This window comes from Rhodnius prolixus, unplaced genomic scaffold (assembly GCF_049639745.1).
Source record: "Rhodnius prolixus isolate KJV_2025 unplaced genomic scaffold, Rpr scaffold_4, whole genome shotgun sequence".
Lineage (NCBI taxonomy): Eukaryota > Metazoa > Arthropoda > Insecta > Hemiptera > Reduviidae > Rhodnius > Rhodnius prolixus.
Window position 1 is genome coordinate 2894412 of NW_027411614.1, and position 21237 is coordinate 2915648.

Below are 21237 nucleotides of genomic sequence, written 5' to 3' on the forward strand. Positions count from 1 at the left end.
CCCGCACCCGACTTCCTTTTTATTCTTTTTCCTTCTCTTTTCTCATCCTGCCTTAGTGTAGCCTTCGCCTGTTTCGTAATTATGCCCTTGATACTGTAATAATATCTAGATAAAGGTATGAATGAATGACTATGAAATGAATGTTTGAATGAAACTACGAGTATATCTGATTTTACGTACAAATTTAGCTAGTCAAAAAATAGTAAAAGTAATAAAGGTAAATTGTTACGACAAAATTAATAACCAAAATTATAACAAAAAAGAAAATAATGGATAACGTGAGAAAATAAATAGTGTTCCAGTATCACTCGATCACGACAAAGAATTGAAAAATAATTATAATTATTGGTAAACTGCAAGGTTCAATGTAGCTACTTTATTATTGAATGAATATACGAGCATATTTATGAAATAATCAAAATTGAGTGGGTGAAAGTAGGGTCATTTCAATAAAGTAGGAGAATTGACCGTCGAGTTTAATAAACAAGGTGTTATTTCTTAAGATCTGACCCTGACCAAAACTATAGGGAAACCTACCTTTGAACGGAGCAAAAGTCTTAGAATAGCTTAAAATACGTCAAAGTTGGTTAATAACTTCGGTTAGGATAGTTAGCGTGGAGTCTAAGTTATTGTTATCTGGGAATTATTCACATATATACACTCCTCAAGTGAGAAGAGAGAGCGCACTCTCTCTCTCTCTCTCTAACAGTTGGAGAGAAAGAGAGAGAAAAAAAGATAAAAAAATCAAATGTAAAACAACTGAAGCAGAAAAATTCGTGTCTGTTTATTGTGTAAGACTGGGTCTGTAAGTGTGTTCCAAGGGTAGATTACTTCATAAATATAATAACTTCATGTTTGCTGGGCAAAACCTTGAATAATATCAGCTTCAGTCTCCAAATAGATGAAAAAGTAAGAAAAGAAAAATGCCACTAGAGTAGAGACTAGTTTGAACGACAGAAAGTTTAATCACACGTTACTAGTGAAATAAACAAACGGATTACTCTAAAGAAAAATTATTTTTTTTTAACAAATAGTATTTTCTCAATTCTTAAGATTCTAATTTAATATACATTAATAGGTATATTTAATTTTGTTTACATATGTGACCAATTGGCAACACTGATGAGTTGAGCTAAAAAAGGAAGGTTACACGTAGGTTATCATTAAATGTGGTCCTTTCTAAAAGCGCGCGTTACTTTTTGTTTATCATCTCTGACCGAATTACTTATTCTTTGTAATTTGCCTTGAAGTTGATCAAAAAAAATCTGTGATATCGTAGATGTAACAAACTGAATTTCGTAAGGAATTGAAATCTGGCTTTGGAATTGAAATCTTCTGCATTCAACCAAAATTCCTCAAGTGAAAAAATGAGGTAAAAAGAGACTTCAGTTGGTTATCTAGCGATTTCTGTTTGGCCTTGCCTAGCAGTCTAATCTCAATTTTGTTAGGGACTAGAGAAGGCAGATTGTTATAAAGGTAAAAAAAAGTATTCTATTAATAAAGTTCTTAATTTTGTCTGCATGTGATAGAATGTGCATTGCATGAACATAAACAAACTTCCTAATTAATCATTCATAATGATAGTAATCAGTTATGTTGACAAAACTTTGCTTTAAATTAAAAGTTATCATTAATTCGTTCAAATTTCAAACCTCTATATCTCTGTTCCCATTGTTTAGATTTTAATGCAACCTTTACTGAATTGTAGGGAAATGTTTACTCTATAACTGGTATAAATGACAATGTTGTAGAAATAATACTTAATGAGCTATCAAAAGTTAAATTTTGGTGGTTTTCAAATTCGTTCAAATTTCAAACCTCTATATCTCTGTTCCTATTGTTTAGATTTTAATGAAACCTTTTCTGATTTGTAAGAGTAAGTTTGCTCTATAACTGGTATAAATGGCAATGTTGTAGTAATAATACTCAGTGAGATATTGAAAGTTAATTTTTGGTGGTTTTCAAATTCGTTCAAATTTCAAACCTCTATATCTCTGTTCCTATTGTTTAGATTTTAATGAAACCTTTACTGAATTGTAGGGAAATGTTTACTCTATAATTGGTATAAATGGCAATGTTGTAGAAATAATACTTAATGAGCTATCAAAAGTTAATTTTTGGTTTTCAAATTCGTTCAAATTTCAAACCTCTATATCTCTGTTCCTATTGTTTAGATTTTAATGAAACCTTTACTGAATTGTAGGGAAATGTTTACTCTATAATTGGTATAAATGGCAATGTTGTAGAAATAATACTTAATGAGCTATCAAAAGTTAAATTTTGGTGGTTTTCAAATTCGTTCAAATTTCAAACCTCTATATCTCTGTTCCTATTGTTTAGATTTTAATGAAACCTTTACTGAATTGTAGGGAAATGTTTACTCTATATCTGGTATAAGGAGTTTGTCAGTGACTGTGCAGGTGTACACTTCGTCTCTGTAATTTTCTTGTTTTTTCTATGGTTTATGGTGAGTGACATTTGTGAAAATTAGCAGAAATTGAGATTATTGTGTGGGTAATAGTTTTGTGAATTTTCAGAACAATTTACCGAGTAATTTTCTAATTATTTTAGTGTAAAATAACTTAGAATATAGAGAAAGAGTGCTTTATTTCAAATTAATCAGATTGTTGAACTTTTGTCTGTTTGTATATTTATCAAGATGCCGAATACAAACGAAAACATAGAGTCAGGTGGGAGTAGCTCCAGTGTGCCTAAAATAAGTAGTGGGGATTACAATGATAATCTTTTAACTAGCATGTTTGATATGATGCAAAATATTACTGCTGAAATTAAAACAATGAGAAAAGATTTGGAAGCACTAAGAGAAGATAACAAACGTATTTCTCTTTCTATTTCGTCTCAGGAAAAGTACTTTAAGAAAAATTGTAGAGAACTGAAAAATGAAATATTTAATTTGAGGCAAGAAATGATTAATGATAAAAATGAAATTTTGGCCCTAAAGCAGGCAACCAAACAAAATTTAATAAAAATTTCAAATTTTCCTGTTAGTGAAAATGAAGATCTTTTTACTATTTTTGAGAAAGTTTGTAAATACATTAAGTTTAGCGTAAATGGAGAGTTCATAGAAGATTGTTACAGACTGAGTTCTAAGAATAGTGTGTACACCCCTTTAATTATAGTGAAATTCCTTAGAAATAAAGATAAAATGTCTTTTCTAAAGATTCTAAGAGAGAATAAAGTAAGGTTAACTTCTCAAATGATTGAAGAAACTTTACCGAACACACAAATCTACATATCGGAATATTTAATACCGGAAATGGCAGCTATCTTCAGAGAGGCTCGAAACATGAAGAAGAGCAATCTGCTAAAATTTGTTTGGGTAAGGAATGGCAAAATATTTGTTAAAATATCTGAATCATCTCGCCCATTGCTGATAACAAGTAAAGAGGATTTAAGTAATATTACCAAGCCTAAAACAGACGTACGAGGATTATTAGGGGATGAAGCAGAGTTAGATGAATCCGATGCGACTGATATCTCCGAAAGCAGTACACAAAGTAAGAGGAAGAGGACTCAGAAGATTCCAAGAACTTCAAAAATTGGCGAATTTTTTCGCCCCCACAAAAAAGCAGAGAAGTAGCTCTATTCTTAATCAAAATCTTTCTTATTGTGAAATTAATACTAACAATAGTGTCCACAATTTAGATATTGGCTCCAATTATAAAAAATTAAATGTCGTTTTTCAGAATGTTCGCGGTTTTTCTTCATTATTTGATTTAGATAAAAATTCACAAGCTTGTATTTCTCAAATAGATATCCTCTGTTTAACTGAAACTTGGCTCATATCTAGTAAATTCAAATTGCCCAGTTTTCTGGAAAATTTTGAATGCTATCTCTCAGAGGCAGTGAAAGAAAAGGCATTAGGGCGCCCTAGTGGCGGACTAATGATTCTGATTAATAAACATTGCAGTTATGTTACGAGCTTAATATATAAAGATAACACTATTATTGTTCTTAGTATTAAAACTCCAGATTGTAGCATTATATTAGGGTTGATTTATTGGAGGCCTTCTAATCAGTTTGACTGTTATCACTCTACTCTGTTGGAAATTATTGAAGACTTAATAGTCAGATTTTCTGAACTGCCAATTATATTGGGGGGTGATTACAACTCCAGAATTGGGACATTAAATAACCTAGATGCTGATATTTTTCAAAACGTACCTCTGTTGCCAACCCGTGATTCCTTGGACTCAACTGTGAATAATCGAGGAAAATTGTTGGTGGAGTTAATGGAGGAAAATGGAATGTTTGTCCTGAATGGGCGTCTGCCGACAGATTTTCCTGCACAATTCACTTTTCTCTCTAAACAGGGTTCAAGTATCATCGACTTGATATGGTGCAATCTTAATTCAGTTAATATTATCTCAAGCTTTGAAGTAAAAAATTTAAACCTTTTAAGCGATCATCTCGCATGTTCACTGAAATTAAATGTACTTCACAAACTAAGTCCTCAAACAAGCTGTACTCCATTAGTGTATCAAACAAAATTCATTTGGAATGACAATTTAAAAGAGGAATTCACTAATACAATTGTAAGCTCCACTCATTTGTATTTTAATAGTAATAACTGTGAAGAACTATATCAGAACCTGAACTCTGCTATTGTGGAAACTGCCTTATCTTTAAAAATGATTAGATTTCAAAAAACTAATAAAACTATAAATGTTAATTATAAAGAAAATAAATGGTTTGACGGTGAATGCTATGAAGCTAAACGCGCTTCCAATTATTATTATAGGGCATGGCGCAAAAATAAAACTAACAGGAATGCTCTAGAGTTACTCCTTGTCCAAAGAAATGTGTACAGAAATTTAATTAAAAATAAGAAAAGGCAGTTCAAGAAGTCATATATAGATAGTCTGACGGCAGCGCGAAACTCAAAAGAGTTTTGGTCAATTATTAAATGTTTAGCACCTTTCAGGAACGCAACTCCGGTCCTACAACTTGAAAAATGGCATGAATTTTATTCTGATTTTTATCGGCCAAGAGAAATCTCGGGAAACTTAGAGTTATGTTGCAGTAACAGTGAACTAGAGCAGGAGATAACTTTGGGTGAACTTCAACGGGTTCTGTCCCGCTGTAAGGCTAACAAAGCTCCCGGCAGGGACTTGATTTCTTACAAATTTTATGGCAATCTCCCTCCTGCTTGGCAACATTATGTTCTAAATATGTTCAATTTGATAATAAGAACTCAGAAAATACCAGAGAGTTGGGCTCAAATTGATTTGAAAATGTTGTACAAGAAGGGCGACGCCTCTGATCCTCGCAATTATAGGGGGATAGCATTATTGAACAGTCTTCCAAAGTTGTTTACCTCAATATTGCAAAACAGATTGAATACCTGGATTGAATACAACTCAATATTAGGCGAGGAACAGAATGGTTTCCGACCAAATAGAGGTTGCATCGACAATTTGTTTGTTCTCACTTCAATTACTTCTCTCAGACTAATAAATAATAAACCGTTTTTTGCAATATTTGTAGATTTCCGGAAGGCTTTTGACCTAATATCTCATAAAACCTTATGGCTTAAATTAATAAAATTGGGAATTGGTTCAAATACAACTAAAATTATTAAGAGTTTATACGATAATGCTAAACTTTGCGTAGCCACCAATCTTGGAAGTACGGCTGATTTTGATGTAACTTCTGGTGTCCTTCAGGGAGAACCACTATCACCGTTATTATTCAATTTATTCATTAGTGATATTGTCCAGTTTTTTGAATCTCATGATGCCTCTTTTTTCCCAATTAATAAAAATAATCGCTTGCTCCTTCTGTCTTATGCGGACGATATCGTGTTATTCGCGAGTGCCTTACCAGATGTAATTGAAAAACTCTCAATTCTAGAAAAATATTGTAATGAAAATTCCCTTTATGTTAATTCTTCTAAAACTAAAATTGTCTATTTCTCTAAAAGTACCCGCCCGAAGAAGTTTCGGGGAGTGTTTCTCGCTGGTGAACCGATAGAGATAGTAAATTCAGTGAATTACTTGGGATTGCCATTAAGTGCAACGGGTAAGTTTTTTCAAGCTTGTAAGTATTTCACCGCAAAAGGTAACTTGGCAATAACCCGTGTACACAAACTTTTGATAAAATCCCGTACCCCAGACACAAAAGTTAGAGATAAATTATTGCACGCTTTAATTAGGTCTACTTTGTTATATGCCGGAGAATTGTGGGCATTTAACTACTTTGATGAAATTGAGAAAGTACAGCTGAAATTTATTAAACAAATTTATAATGTCAGAAAATTTACGCCAAATAGTATTGTGCGTCTGGAATATGGACTTGTGCCTTTAAAAGTTAGAATATTTAAAAGTATGGTTACCCTTGCAGTAAATATACTTGGGATGCCCCCAACACGATTGCCTCGTATCTGCTTTGACGCTCTTCTCGCTAGGGAAACTCTTCCGTTTAATAAAATTCAATACAACTGGGTCACCCAGTTTAAATCAATTTTAAGTTCCATAGGGGCTTTAGATTTCATGCAGGGAGATCCCGTTATTCTTAAATCTCAAATTAAAAATTTAGAAAAACAACTTTGGAATGACTGTTTAAGTAGAGATATCGCCTATGTAATTGACCGGTGTAAGTATAATATTTTGTACCGTCACATAAGTAGTCTGGGCAGCAATGAACTGCATCTATCTTGGCTTATTTCCATCAAAAAAATTCGCTTATTATCCCAGCTTAGATTAGCTAACCTCAATAAAACAAAAATCTATTTCAACTCTTGTACTTATGTCTTTGATAGCTCCAATATATGCACTCTATGTAAAAATAACGTTTCAGACACCTTGCTCCACTTCCTTTTCTCCTGCCAGGTCTTTCAGTCTTTCCGAACACATAAATTAAATAACTATATTGCAACAGCTTTACCTGAACCAGAAAACTATGTAAACCTATTTTCCATTAACTCTGTAAATCAAATCAATGCTATATGTGATTACGTTAAATTATCTTTACAAATAAGAAGCTTTTTACTTAATGAGTGGTAACTTCTTAAAAAGCTAAGAAAGCTATTGAAAGTTAAGGTCTGATTTAAGACAGAAAGAAAAAGAAAAGCTCTTGGGATGTTCATATAATTTTGTTTTTACGAATTTAAATTTATTTTTTTGCGTATTTATATCTACCATTTATGTATCATTATATCAATTTATTGTATTTATGTATCAATGTCAAACTCCATGCTAAGGGGATAAGCCCCAAAAGCAGTATGAAATAAATAAATAAATAAAAATAAATAAATAAATATCTGGTATAAATGGCAATGTTTTAGTAATAATACTTAATGAGATATTGAAAGTTAATTTTTTGTGGTTTTTAAAACTGGGCAAAAACGGCATTTTCACTGATTGTGCTTCTTGTTTTTGCTGTTTTTTTGTAAACAAGGCAGTATCTAAACGAGTGAACCGATTTTCATCATTATACTAGTATATTATACTAAGTTTTATTATACTAAGTATCTTTTGAAATTCAATTTTTTTTTTGTTATAGGTACATATTGTTTCAAGAAATTTGCAATAATTTAAATTGCTTTGAATGAAAATTATTTTTGTGTTTTACATCAGCCTTTTTCTCATGAATAGAGTGATAACATCAGTTTAGTGTGAAATAAGTTATCAGGGTTTATCACACAAATCTATCACTTCAAAGAAAGATTAGTAAAGTAAGACATAGAAAAGTCGGGTTAGGCAGCATGAAATTTATATATTTAATAAAATTGAATATTTAATATAATATTAGGTCAAAATTAATCTAAGAGTGTGATGACCTTCATCTATGGGTCACACGTCAGTAAAACTTATTTTCCCAGCTTGGAATGTGTTGGTGGTGGGAGCGTGTAAATAGATAAGAAAACTATTTTGCACAAAGTGAACGGCGCTAATTCCTAGAGAAGTGGAAGGTGTGTGCGAAATGTCGGCCTAAATCTTCCATAGTTTCCGCTGTTGTAACAACTACCAAAAGAGATCGCTATCGGTGTAGGTAGCCGATGTGAAAGTGTGTTCTACAACTTTGTAAGTCTTGTAGTAAATACGTAGTTCAGGTGCTTTAGAATCAAGGTTATTGGAACGAATTTAAATTGGTAGTTTTTATCGGTAACGGCGGTGAGCGATGGTTTGTTGGCAGTTTAGATTCGTGATAGTTGTCTGTCTACTTGGGCAATCAACTATGGCGAACGATTAAGGTGGTAGGTAAAAAAAAATCTGGTAATATGACTCGGACAACTTATTTTTCACGTGATTAAAGCTGTTGGCAAATTTCCTTTAGATTTAAATCTATTAATCTAAAGTTTAGGGTGATTTCAATATACTTAGATTCATCGCAATAAATCACCACTTTTTTTAAAACTTATTTTAACTATAATTGATGCAGAAGCGCTACGAAGCATTTATAAATTCAAAATAAAGGGAAATGAAATTAAAATACAGGGCTTAGGAGCAGAGAGAATTCATAGTTTCTGCACTAAGTCCTCAAGCACTTAGACTGCACACTAATCTTACATCAGTATACACTATATACATTCAGTCATCCTGTAGCGTTAGAAGAAGGAATACACCTGTTTGCAGCCTTATCTCATGGAAGCCACGAAGAACAACTAGTGGAAGAGAACCACTGTTACCTGGTGGAAGTCATGAAGAAGAAAGAAGTGAAAGAGGATGTACAGCAACTATTCCTTCAAAGTAAATGGACGTTAGAAAAAATAGAGCTGGTTTTTTGCACCCGATATATTGGTAAGATGAGGCTTTAAAAGCCAATAGCAGCTGTGAATACCAACAACTAGCCCTCGAAAACAATAGATGGTTAATATGCAAACAATACCAAAAACACTATAAATAATATTTTTTTTTTTTTTTTTTTTAAATCTTTTATTGCAATTTACCACTGCAACAGTTGTTGCAACAAGCAAATACGGTGAAAGGGAAAAGAAATAACGGGAAATCATGATTGGAGAAGGCACCCAGTGGTGCCACTCCAGTAACGTGCTTAAGATAAGAGAAGATCACGAGGCCATCTTCTCTTCAATCTCCTTAGAGGATTACCTGGTAATGTGGAGGAAGATAGGTGATCTATGAGAGGGTTAGGATGAGCTGCTGTAGAGGAATGAAATTTGAAGAAACGAGTGTTAGCAAGATCTGTAATGAAAGGAATTTTGAGGTCATTATGGATAGTGAGGTTAGATACATAGAACGGAGCGTTAAGAAGTTTTCGAAGTATTTTTGACTGTAATGTCTGGAGGCGTAGTGAGTTGGAACGCTTAGTCGATCCCCATACTTCGATGCCGTATGACCAAATGGGTCGCAGTAACATTAGATATAAGAGTCTTTTGTTATGTAGGTATAAATAATATAAATTTAAAAAATATTGTATAAAAGTTAATTAACTTCAAAATATTAGGACAGTAGAAAACAACATTTTCTGAAGAATCTTCCATAATCTATAGATTTACCGGGCAACTCTGTAAACAGCTGCATCTATTAGTAACAGACCATTTGGAAAACGATACACTAGCGCTATCTATCCAGTTTACCCTATTACTAGTGGCTGTATTGGCTCACTTTTGTTATTTAGTAAAAAATTATTTGTTTAGAATGAATTTTCATTTTGAATTTTGGAAAAATTAAGTAAGAGAAAGTTGTTTGGGTGCCTCATACCAGATTTCTAATTTCTCAGAGAATTAATAAGCGTAAGTGTGGAGATTATGTCAAATTTAAGACATTGAAATTGGTTTGTCTTGGTAAAAATGGTTCTGTAAGTTCAATACCACTGAGATGCAAAGACGTATGAGTGTTTCTAGCTGATTTTCTGTACCAGAAATGCGTTCGTACCGAGTTTGTGGTTTTTTTAAGAAGAGATATCTTACAACTGTACGGATTCTAAATTTTAAATTCGTTAAAGGTGTTTAGGTTTGTAGCTTGAGTTTATTGTAAGAAAGTCTTGTCACTTTTTTGATTTAATTAACAAAAATCTTTTTATTAATTAGGCCTTTGAATTAATGAAGAATTCTATTTAGAATTACGATTTCACCACATTCACTACTATCGCAAAATAATACTTTATTAATGAATATTACACTATATAGTAAATTTAAATTGCAGGAATGGTGTATTATAGAACGGCGGCAGTCAATAGCATAAACCATGGTTATGTATATAAATTACGTCAGTGATAATGGTCCACCTAAATCTTAGCCAGTTGCCTCCGATCGCCACGTGGGAACCATTAAAATCGATTGTGTGGAAGTCTCTGTAAGATGTTGGAATTACGATTGCGCATTAGGTGACATCAAATGGTTAGATAAATTTTATTACATTATTACCCTATATATCAGTCTGATATCTTAACTTTGTACCAGAATTACTGGTGGAAGCCGTGAATTTATGTTTGGATTCATTTTTTTTTTAAATAAGAATATATATTTATAATAAAATTTATTATGTTACTTTCTTCGGCTAATCTTACTTTTTAGGGCATAAATGGTTATCACGAAAGTCCCCTGCAAGTGTGGAGCTAAGAAGACCCAGTGATGCCAATTCTATTTAATCTGCTTCTAGCGGAGGATTGGTAGCGCAGACGGCAAAGCTAAGATGTGTTTATGGTACTGGGTTTGATTTCCCGGTCTTGGCCTTGGATGTTATTTAATGTTTTTAAAATAAAATTTGAATTAAATTGTGCTAGTCATAATTCTTCTCCTTAAAGATGCCTAATCGGTAATTGCCAGTGCTGTAGAGCAGGGTTAAAAGAAAGGTAACGATGATAAAAGTAATTATGGCAATCTTAAGACGCTAATTTCAGATAAAAGTAATTATGGCAATCTTAAGACGCTAATTTCAGTCCCATTTTACAGGAAGCAGTGAATAAGAAAGACAAAAAGAAGTATAGCTCCGTTAAATATGCTCACTAAAGGAGAAACTACGAAATCATATTTAAGAATGAAGAGCAAGAAGTGAGAAGGTCAGAGTGTGAACACTGTGTCCACATATTTAATATCTAATTAAAATGTAAAATACAATTTGATGATTCATTTTAGCGACAATTTAGACTCGTTCTTTTGTCATTTTTCCTTCAATATTAAATTAAATTAAAGTAAAACTTAGTATAATGAAATTCACTTTAGAGAAAAGCGTTCTTAATCAAATTTTCTTAGATTAAAGTTTGATGTGTTTTAAGAATAGTATCATATGCGTAAATTTACCGAGGTTAGCCTTGAAAAATTCGCTAATCCTATAAAATTGTTTAAAAAAAAAATGTATGGTTATTACGCTATTTGACATTCTTTCGCCATCTATTGACGTAGTGTTAAAGTAAACTATTTTAATTTCTTGCCAACAGAGTGCTCTAGCGGCCAAGATGTTATAGGTGCGAATAATTACCTTATTTATCCACAAGCAATATTCGTACTCTACAGTTCCACTTTAGAATACTTGAATGGTTTAAGAAATGAGTAAGAAACGTAGAAAAAATGTAATTACATTACTTCCACTCTTCAGAGAGCTTTTTGTTCTCCAGTGCTTCTAAATGGTAGAATTCTTCCTTCGGTTGATAAAGTTCACTCCTTGAGACTCTATCTCTCCACCTTCAATCGATTAATCCAAGAACTCTTCGCACTCCATTAATGGGAATCCCAAAAGAAGACTGAGCCGGTGGCCAATAGATCTACTGATAGAATAAAAGTGATCTATAATTTTTATGTCAATTTGTAAAACATCGGACTCTCTCTCCTCCTAAATTGATACTTCAAGCGCTATTATTCCACTATTGCTCTCATTTCCCTCAACTCATATACCTTCATCTCATTCGCCATCTGTCGCCTTCATATTTCCCATTCCTCGGTACTTGTAAGTATCTCAGAGGGTAGTAAGTGGACAACTGCTCCACTCTAGTACTTATCTTTTGTCGCTATCACATTTACTGGACACAAATTTTTGCTACCGTTAATATTTCATTAAACAAAAACAAAAATAGCGAAATTGGTTTTTAATTCAATCATCGATCGAAATTAAAAATATTATAAAATAAAAATTATCTCGGAGTTTTAATATGCGTTGTTCAAAAACAATTTCACTTCATAGCTAAAGTACATTTTTAAATGGTGTTCTTTAAACAATACATTCAATCACATTAAAGTAACATTCTTGCGCTATCTGTTAATGAAGTGTTATACTAACTAAGTTTAATTTTCCCTCAACAGAATGCGCTGGCATCTAAAAAGTTGTATTTATGCTTTGGGTGTAAATATTATTATATTTACATTATTATTATTATGTTATTACATTATTTAAATATTTCTTTTTATGTAGAATATAATGTTAAATAATTTCATTCAAGCAAAGTACCAAGGAGTCATATTTTTTTTCAAAAAATGTCTAATAGATTTTGTAACATTTATTAACACAGAAGAGTAACTTTTGTGGAAAGTGCAAGTTATGACAGTCACAAAAAATAATAGTTAAGTTCAAGTAAAGAAGTACAGAAAGTAAAAGATTTAATTTAATGTTATAATTCAATTACAATTCAACATTAGTTCATTTATTGCTAAATTAGATTTAGAATTTATTCAGAAGTGAATAATGACATGTAAGCTTCACTTAATCATACATAAAACAATAAAAAATTAAAATGCATTGATTTCGTTGAACTCTACATTGTAACAACATCTATCTACATTTTTAAAAGATATAACTGGACTTAAAATCCTGCCTGCATAGATGAGTAAGTTATTCTTTTGCAACAATTAAAATAACAAGGACATTTATGGAAATCATTTTCATATCCACTGATATAATTATTATTTATTAAAAATATATTAATGATACATTAATGAGGTTAATTAATGTTCTGTTATTTATTTCAAGGTATATTTAAGAGTTATACATAACAATATTAGCCTTCATCACAATTATATAGAACAAACATTTAATTTGGTAATAGATGATTTCGAAAAACAAAATACACACACTCAACAAATATTGAAATATTGGAGTAAAATTGTTTGATAATCGTATAAACTATAAATGTTAATTTATCATTGACCTTCAGTTTAACATAATTAACAACTCAGGTAAACTTATCCATTTCGCTTAAATTTTTCTTAAAAAAATGTGTTGAATGAAAGCTTTTTTCTCTTTAGTTTAACTAATATTTCTTCAGAAGTATGTATCTTCTTCGCTGGCTAATTTAATTTTAACAAATATTCTTAATTGGTTTATCATGCTACATAATCAAGAATTGAATGTACCCAGTTATTTTACACTACAAGTTATTATGAACTGTAACAATTTATAGCAGTTGAGCTACTTTACAATTATGGCATGTTATGCCCAGTTCGTTGCAATATATAATTTTAAAACCAGGTAAAGAGCCTTGTCTGCTTAAAGATAGCTAGAATACTACGTATAAATTAGTCCATTTTTCTTGTGCTCTAATTTCGTAGGAATTTAATCAATTTAACTCTAGCTAAAGTTAAAGAATCATAGACAAAATTGAAGTTCCAATTTCTGTTTATCAACTGATTGATAACTGTAATCTTCCACCAAACGTGACAGGATTGTATTCGACTGGTTCAGGATTGGATTTGCAGTTTAAGTTGAATTAGTCCATCCTTTTTAATTTAAAAAAAAAAAAATCTCCTGACTGACGATTATTGAATCATGTTCAGTAATCAAATTGTTTATATGTATAATTATTTTATGAATATATTTATATTAGTGTTTTTTCTACGTTTCTAAACAAGTAAGAGAAAGACGAATGAGTCTTCATAATGTATTTTTTTCAGATAATTATACTTGGAGAATCAAAGCAGTTATTACAAAAACAAAGAGTGTACATGATCTTTTCTTGAAGTACTAAGTTCTGGTACCGACAGAAGGTTGTATTCATGGACTCCAGTGTTGGCGACGAGACGGTAAGAGAGTTGGGCAATACTTTCGACCATGACCTCTGATGGCTCGCCTTCCAGGAGACGACACGTGTCGCCTCTCTTTTTTACTCAAGCACAACATCTTAAGGCCATAGTAAGTTATCAACACTTGAAAAAATTAACTGGAGATGACGGCTTACTCTAAATATTATAATTTTAGAGGCAAGTTCATACCTAATTACTTTTGCAATCACAGGAGAAAACTGTTGAAAAATCTTTTTTAAAAAAAAGCATTTTCAGATGTTCTCAGGTAATTGAAAACAGCTGCTTTAAACATGAACTATATTCGCAATTTGTCAAATATGCACACTTCTCCTCGGTCCAACTATTAAAGGCAGCGGGTCCTAAAGCCGACTTAATCCGGCATTTGTGCCTTTTATTCTGTCTGAGATAAGCTAGTGTTGCAATCGATAGATTTCGAAATGCATCTGTTGTGCTTGCAGTCTAGATGGTGTAAGACGCAAAACTGTTGTAAAAGCCCTAGACTTTGTAAGATGGAGAAGTTTTTACTGTTAGAATTACAAAAGAATGATTCAATAAGCCTCTTTTTGCTCCTCCTTCTGATGCCGCAGTACAGGACCCATTCCATTCTCTAATTTTATGTTGGTTTTCCTTTGAACTGTATCAGTAGAAACATATCTTTTAAATGTTAATTGCAGTAAATAACAACTATTTTACTATGGTTACTCTATAAGAATGGATGCTCTAAGAAAAAACTATTTAGCCATATGGCTACGCTTTCTTGTGAGGCGCCAATATTTTGCAGGAATATATTATGTTCCATCTGCAAAATGTCTTGTCTGGGTTGTGTGGCTGGCAATCAAATCTTCTTCTACAGCTGCAGAGGATCTTCAAGTAAAACCATTGTGAACATCATATAGGTCTCTTGATCTTTGGAATTATTTCTTTCGATGGTTGATAGAATTTAGGTTGTTAGAGTCAGTTAAAGCCAGCCAAGTCCATGGGAAAATCAACATTTACAGGAATATATTATGTTACTTGTGCATAATGCCTTGCCTGGGTTGGTGTGGCTGGCAATCAAATCAACTTGTCACCACGATGTAATGAGTTATTCGCTAGGCTTTCCCATTTAAGTCGGTACGTGGATGAGAGTGTGAGAGAGCAATAGACGTGGGTATGATAGATCTGGTGATAGCTGGTAGATCGGCCAGCGCCAGGCACATCCATATTTGAAGAGGAAACAAGGGTGTCCTTTAAGTTAGGGCAAGCCAACCAGCTAGCAGTGAGTGAGTGTATGTGAGCGAGAGACGAGGAGAGTCCTACACCACACCAGCTAGGGTTGATACACGTGGAGTAGGGTCAATGTACTTTAAGGCTACACGTGTCGTGACCTTGGCTAACTCAGGTCGCCGAACCCTACACGTGGGGCTGTTAGCCTAAAACTTGCCAATATTATTTGTCTGTGGACAGAAATTCTTTTTCTTCATATACTCAACAGTAAATTTACTAAAAACACTTCATTAAAAAATATATCAACGCTAATTTAGGTCAAACTACTTGTAATAATATTTTGTTTAAATAAATATTCAACATATTTCTTGTTCGGTCATTGACTTTTTCTATTCTATTTTATCTTTGACTTCAAGAATTGATTTCATTTTTGGTACTTTCTTACTGGATTTTTATGTGCTTGTACTTTGGAACTCACATAATTAACAAATTTTATTGTACAAATAATATAATTTTTGGATAAATCATTATTGTTCAATAGATTTATTCATTAGATAAAATATAGACTCTTGATAAACTTCTAAATTATTCTCAGCTTCTACTTTTTTACTTTAAATGGAACATCGTAAATCCTTAATTAAAAAAAAACAATCTTACATTACAAACAAACAAATAAAATTAAGCACAAGCTGTAAGAATATATTATAAATTATTTAATGGCATCACTCTTTATTTAGTAGTTGACCATATATTAGTTTTATCTGGTAGTTACCAAGTTGATAAAAAAGAAAAATGCAGAATTTGCTGACCACAGCAAAAGTGATGTTCTCATTTTTTTAAAAAAATGAATTAATAATATTGATAATCATTAGAAAATGACTTTTTATTTAGAGTATATATAATAGTTATATAATTATAACTTGGATTGGAGCAAAATCCAGTGTCTACCTTTGGTGTGGTGCCGACTCCTAGGAGCAACCAGATGGGTCATCAGGGAAATGGCTCCTGACTATTGGCTCTCCTCACTTTCAAAAACTTCCTTGGAATGTTTGGTTTCATTTTGTCTTTTCATTCTTAGAACTTCTGGCACTGAAGTTATGGCCGGAGAGCTTCCATACATTGACTGCAGAGTCTTCCAGGTGAAGAGAGCAGTGTACTCTTTATAGAATCTTCTTGGAGAAGTTTTCTTCAGAAGATTTTGGGAAGGAAATGGGAGGAGGAGTGAATCGGCTCCAGGAAGCAGTTATTCTTGACTTACTACATCCACTTCTTCTCCAACTTCCTTAATGTAACAAGGTAATTTGTTTCATTTCCTGAATGTATTGCAGGATTTCTCACCTGACATATATTAAAAATAGATCTATTAATCTTAAAAAATAATAATTTTATTAATAAATTATTAGATGAGCCCCGTAATATAATTAATAAAGCAAATAGTATAACTGCACCAAATTTGGTCAAAAGAGAACCCTTGTATTAATATTATAATAACCTTCTTTAAGAGAACAAAGTTCAAGTAATTTTAGCACCTTAAACTAAATTATATTATTACAACACACAAGACTCAACAATAAAATCTAGGCTGTGCAATGATTCACATTAAATGCTAATTTCTTTATACAATCAGTTTATTGTTCTTTTGTGCCTAACCTAATGAGCCCCACTAAATTTCCTTCTTGACCTACTAGATTAAATATTTAATAGACGGTTAATGGTACAATGTGTGTCATCTTCAATATCTATATTTTTCGAAATTCATAGTCACTAGTTAAAACATTCTTACAATAAACAGAATTGGCCTTTACGCTTTTCAGTAATTACCAGTATTCATAGTCACTCTTAATACATTTTTTTTTTTTTATAAATATGTATTTATTTCATAAAATATATTTAAAAACAAATGAAATTATTCCTTTTTTTTCCGTTCAAAGAAAACAATATGTTCTAGGCAAGTTAATTGTTAAAATGTCCAGAGATTGAGTTCAGTTAATGTGTTACAAAGATTTTTTTCTAAAATACCGAATTATTTAAGGCTTTAAAGCCTTAATTTGAGTAGAATAAATGATTTTTCTATATGAAGCACTTCGACCTAAAGTGCTGTTCTTGAGCTCCATATTGATGCCAGTATAAGCCTAAACACATCTTCCATGATCTCTATTTCCCTAAGGAATCCTAAGATCTGGGAAGTTTCTATGAAGATTATTTCCTCTTTGAATATTCGCTTCCCTTAAAGTTCATGCAAAAGATATTACATTTTAGGACCGAAAACTTCAATATCTCCATCACAAAGCACATCTATCACTATCGTAACTGCTCTCAACGGTAAGTCTGTCTGTTAAAATCTTTAGCTGCTTCACCAGCCAAGCACTCTCTTGTTTTGTGTTTCTCTTCAAGAGACAGATCGCTTATCCCATAAAAGAGGTAATGCACTATCATTATTCTTACCCTGAGCATGCCCAGGCACCCAAAAAATGTTGTAAGTTTATTATTCACATAAGGAAAAAAGATTATTGTGAATTTCCGCCATTATTATTATTATTATTTTTGCCAAGCTTTTGACCTAAAGATACAGCAGTATCTTTACAGGCTTCTCATACTAGGGTTAGTGTTTCTTAGAAATTTTCTTTTTCTTCAGTAACACTCAAATTACTTAATTTCAAAGTGTTATTCCTCTCCAAATATCTATAAATAGCATGCTTTATTTTTCAAAATGTTTGAATCAGTTTGAAACTTTATATAAAATTGTTACTAAAGGATAGAAAATTTAAAGAAAAAAGCAGAAAGATCTTCTGTATTTCTAGAATTGCTAGTTCCAGAATTTGAACTTAACTAAAAGAATCTGAAATTGCTTAATAATTTAAGGTTAATATCATAAAGAACAGCAAAATTCATTTTTAATGTTGAATTACAATTTATTAATTTTTCTTTAAGATGCTGGAACTAAGAAGCAAGCTGTAATATTATTAAAATTAACATTTTTGCTTAAAATCCTATTTAAAAAAAAATATATATATATTTGTAATTAACCTCTTTAAATATGTTAGTGTTTATGTAAATAACACAAGTGATAGTGTTATTTACATAAATATTCATAACAATATAAATGTAACATAAATTATGAAAATTGTTATGAAAGTTATGTTAATAAACCAATTTTTATTTTTTTTCATAATAAATCAGATTATTATGAAATGTTTTTATTAAATGATTGTAAAAATAAAAAATATTATTGGATTCGGGGTTTTGTAAATGCCTTATTCTAGCAATAATTTATTGAAAATATATCACAGTATTTTGTAATACCTTCATAAATTTTTCTTGATGACAGATCAATAATGGTTGATACCAAACACTCACATTATTAAAGACGATCTTTCAAAACCATCAATTAACCCGGTTCTTAATTAAAAATTAACCCAAGTCGAAATCATATGTACTTATTCTGTTCTCAACTGTGGTATTTCTTTGCTTTATATACATTTCTTTTGTTTTGGTTATTTTCTTTATCTATAATGCTAAAGTAATTGTTGTTGAATTTAGGAATTGTGGCGTGGAAACTTAGCCGTAAACGTCGTAAGAGTTACTCCCAACTCACCAGTTCTGATAGAAGAACTCGCAAAAGCAGAAGCACTGAGAACCATTCAAAGAATGAGGCTGAGCTAAGATTCTGGGCAGTAAGATTTGCAAAAGCTCTGATACATTCTCTTAACAGTCTGCAAATAATTATGACTGTGACTATGACTCAAATGTGAAAGGTTTTTTTCGTAACACCTGGAAAAGTTGATTTTTCAAGATTGGTTTACCTTTGGAGGGATAATTTTATATACTTCAAATCATATCCTTAAATTTGACATTTATTTCAAATAAACTGATTAGTTAATTCATTTTATTTTGTACATTGAAAGCATTTCCTTTAAGAAATTGGCTAGATAAAGAAATTGTTGAGGTTTTATCCATTATCATTCCCATAATATCAAAAGCGAAGAGTAAAAATGTTGAAGACCGCAGAAGACAATGTTCCTGGTTGAGTGAGAGTGCGCGCGCATCGTGGCTCCCCCACTTCAATTTCTGTTGCTCCTTCTCCGACCTGATCTCGAGCACGTATACTCCAAATGACCCATCTATCTGGGCTTCCTATTTAAAAAAAATAAAATGAAATAATTAAAAAACTTATTTGTACTTTCAAAAAGAAGGTAGATGGAAAAGCTAGACAGTTTTCTTGCTTGACTCTTGAGACAAGAAAAAAAAAAAATAGAAAAAATATATCAAACAATTTAAAAGAAGGCCTTACTTTTTCATGTTAATACTCTCTACATTGAGTTTACTAATAATATAATACAACTACAAATACTTGCTAGTCTATGATTGTGAAATATAGAGAACAGTTTAGAGTTGACAATAGTGTTTAAAAGGCCCTCCTCTTGTTATTGGATTGGTGAACATGGGTTAGCTTTGTAGGAAGGGTTCATTGAACTTTATATCAAGAGGACACGTGGCGACACGTGGAACACTCCTAAAAGGACGTTACCCTATGACCCGGTTCTCTGCACAGAGATGGATATGGATCGGACCCCTAGAATCTTGTTTTCCTCTCCTCTCTCTCTCTCTCTCTCTCTCTCTCTCAATCTCCCACAGTTTAGGATACACATTTAGACCCTGGATCTTCCTGAATAACCCGACCGGCCAACAACCTACTACAACCATCAACGTTTAACAACACAACCCTTTTGGAGGTTTCCATTTCGGACATTGGAGACCGCTTTTTCGTACACGACCTCACTCATCAGCCAAGATAACCTCAGGGCATGTGCCTCACCACTATAATACTTCAAAAGTTATTGAGTGGGGCTGTGTGGTTAAAAACCAATACAAAGAGAAAAATTATCTTTAATTCAAAAACCAAAAAATAGTGAATAGATTTATCTAAAAGATAAAACAATTCGCTCTCAATATGTACTTATTTAAACTTCTCTGTTAAACAAAATATTTTCTTGCCTAAAAGTATTATTTTTCAAATTATATGCTCTCCTTTAATTTTTTGAACGGTCCAATTTCTTTGATTTATTTTTAAATGAGAAAAATTTGTTTTTATAAATGAATTTTATAAAATAAATTTAAAACTAAGCCAATTTCCTTAACTTCAGCTGTGTAGTAGGCATCTACTCAGGTGCAGATTTGAAATTAAAGAATCATATTTCAGAAGAGCAAATGCTCACAGTCTGTTAGCAGATTGTGCTTCATTATTAAATAGTAAAATTCTTTAAAATCTAGCCACATTTCCAACAGAAATTTTGCTTGAACGATTGAATCGTGGTCAGATGATAGAAGGTACATTGGAGTTTTTTTCCAGCTTCCCCACAGAATCTTTTTAGGTACCTTCACGGTCCATACCAAGCTTCTCCAAAAGCACTTTGAGTCGAAAATGCCTCTTAATGGGCACTCAATAGATGAAAATTATTTTTTACTTAAAAAAAAAATGTCAAATCTCTTCCTAGACAGACTTTGCCTGTCTTAGACCTGAGTATTTTTTTTTTTTTAAATTATTATTGTTAGGAGCCTTCATTGTTAAGGTTGTCTTAAGGTGTTAAGGCTGGGGTACCCATAGGTTAACCAAAAAAAAAAAAAACAAAGAAATGACCACACCAATTCTTCATGAAATTAAATCAACTCTTGAATGAATTTTTATAAATAGTTTAAGAAAATCTATAGAAATGTAAACCTTGAACATTTTCTTAATCAATTTTGAAAAGATTAGCAAATTTTTAATTTATTCTTAAATACTTTTAATTATTCCAAAAACTTATTCTATTTCATGATTGTTTAATACCAATTCTGTGAACAACAAATTCATGAAAATAATTATAATAAATGACGAAATATCTGTGCATCCTATCCTAAAATATTTTTCAAATTTAATTCTTCAATTAAATTATATTAGTAAAAAAAATTAAGAATGTCCTAATGATTTTTCTTTTTATTCATTTTTAAATTCATATATTTTGTTTCATCATTTAAAAATGTTTAAATTAACTTTATGAAATTTAATCATAAAAATTAGATTAATTGAAGAAAAATTAATTGAAGAAATAAGCCTAATA

The 21237-nt window shown here is 31.7% G+C and overlaps 1 long non-coding RNA gene across 2 annotated transcripts; it reads left to right on the top strand.

The window, feature by feature from the left end:
- Window positions 1-1132: 1132 nt before the first annotated feature.
- LOC141455843 (uncharacterized) lies at window positions 1133-11082 on the top strand. Of its 2 annotated transcripts, XR_012459486.1 has the most exons (4): window positions 1133-1476; window positions 10128-10321; window positions 10499-10627; window positions 10877-11082. It is a non-coding gene; the product is annotated as an uncharacterized lncRNA (long non-coding RNA). The 2 variants fall into 2 exon arrangements; XR_012459485.1 differs by lacking the exon at window positions 10877-11082 and having other exon boundaries at window positions 1140-1476; window positions 10499-10818.
- Window positions 11083-21237: the final 10155 nt, after the last annotated feature.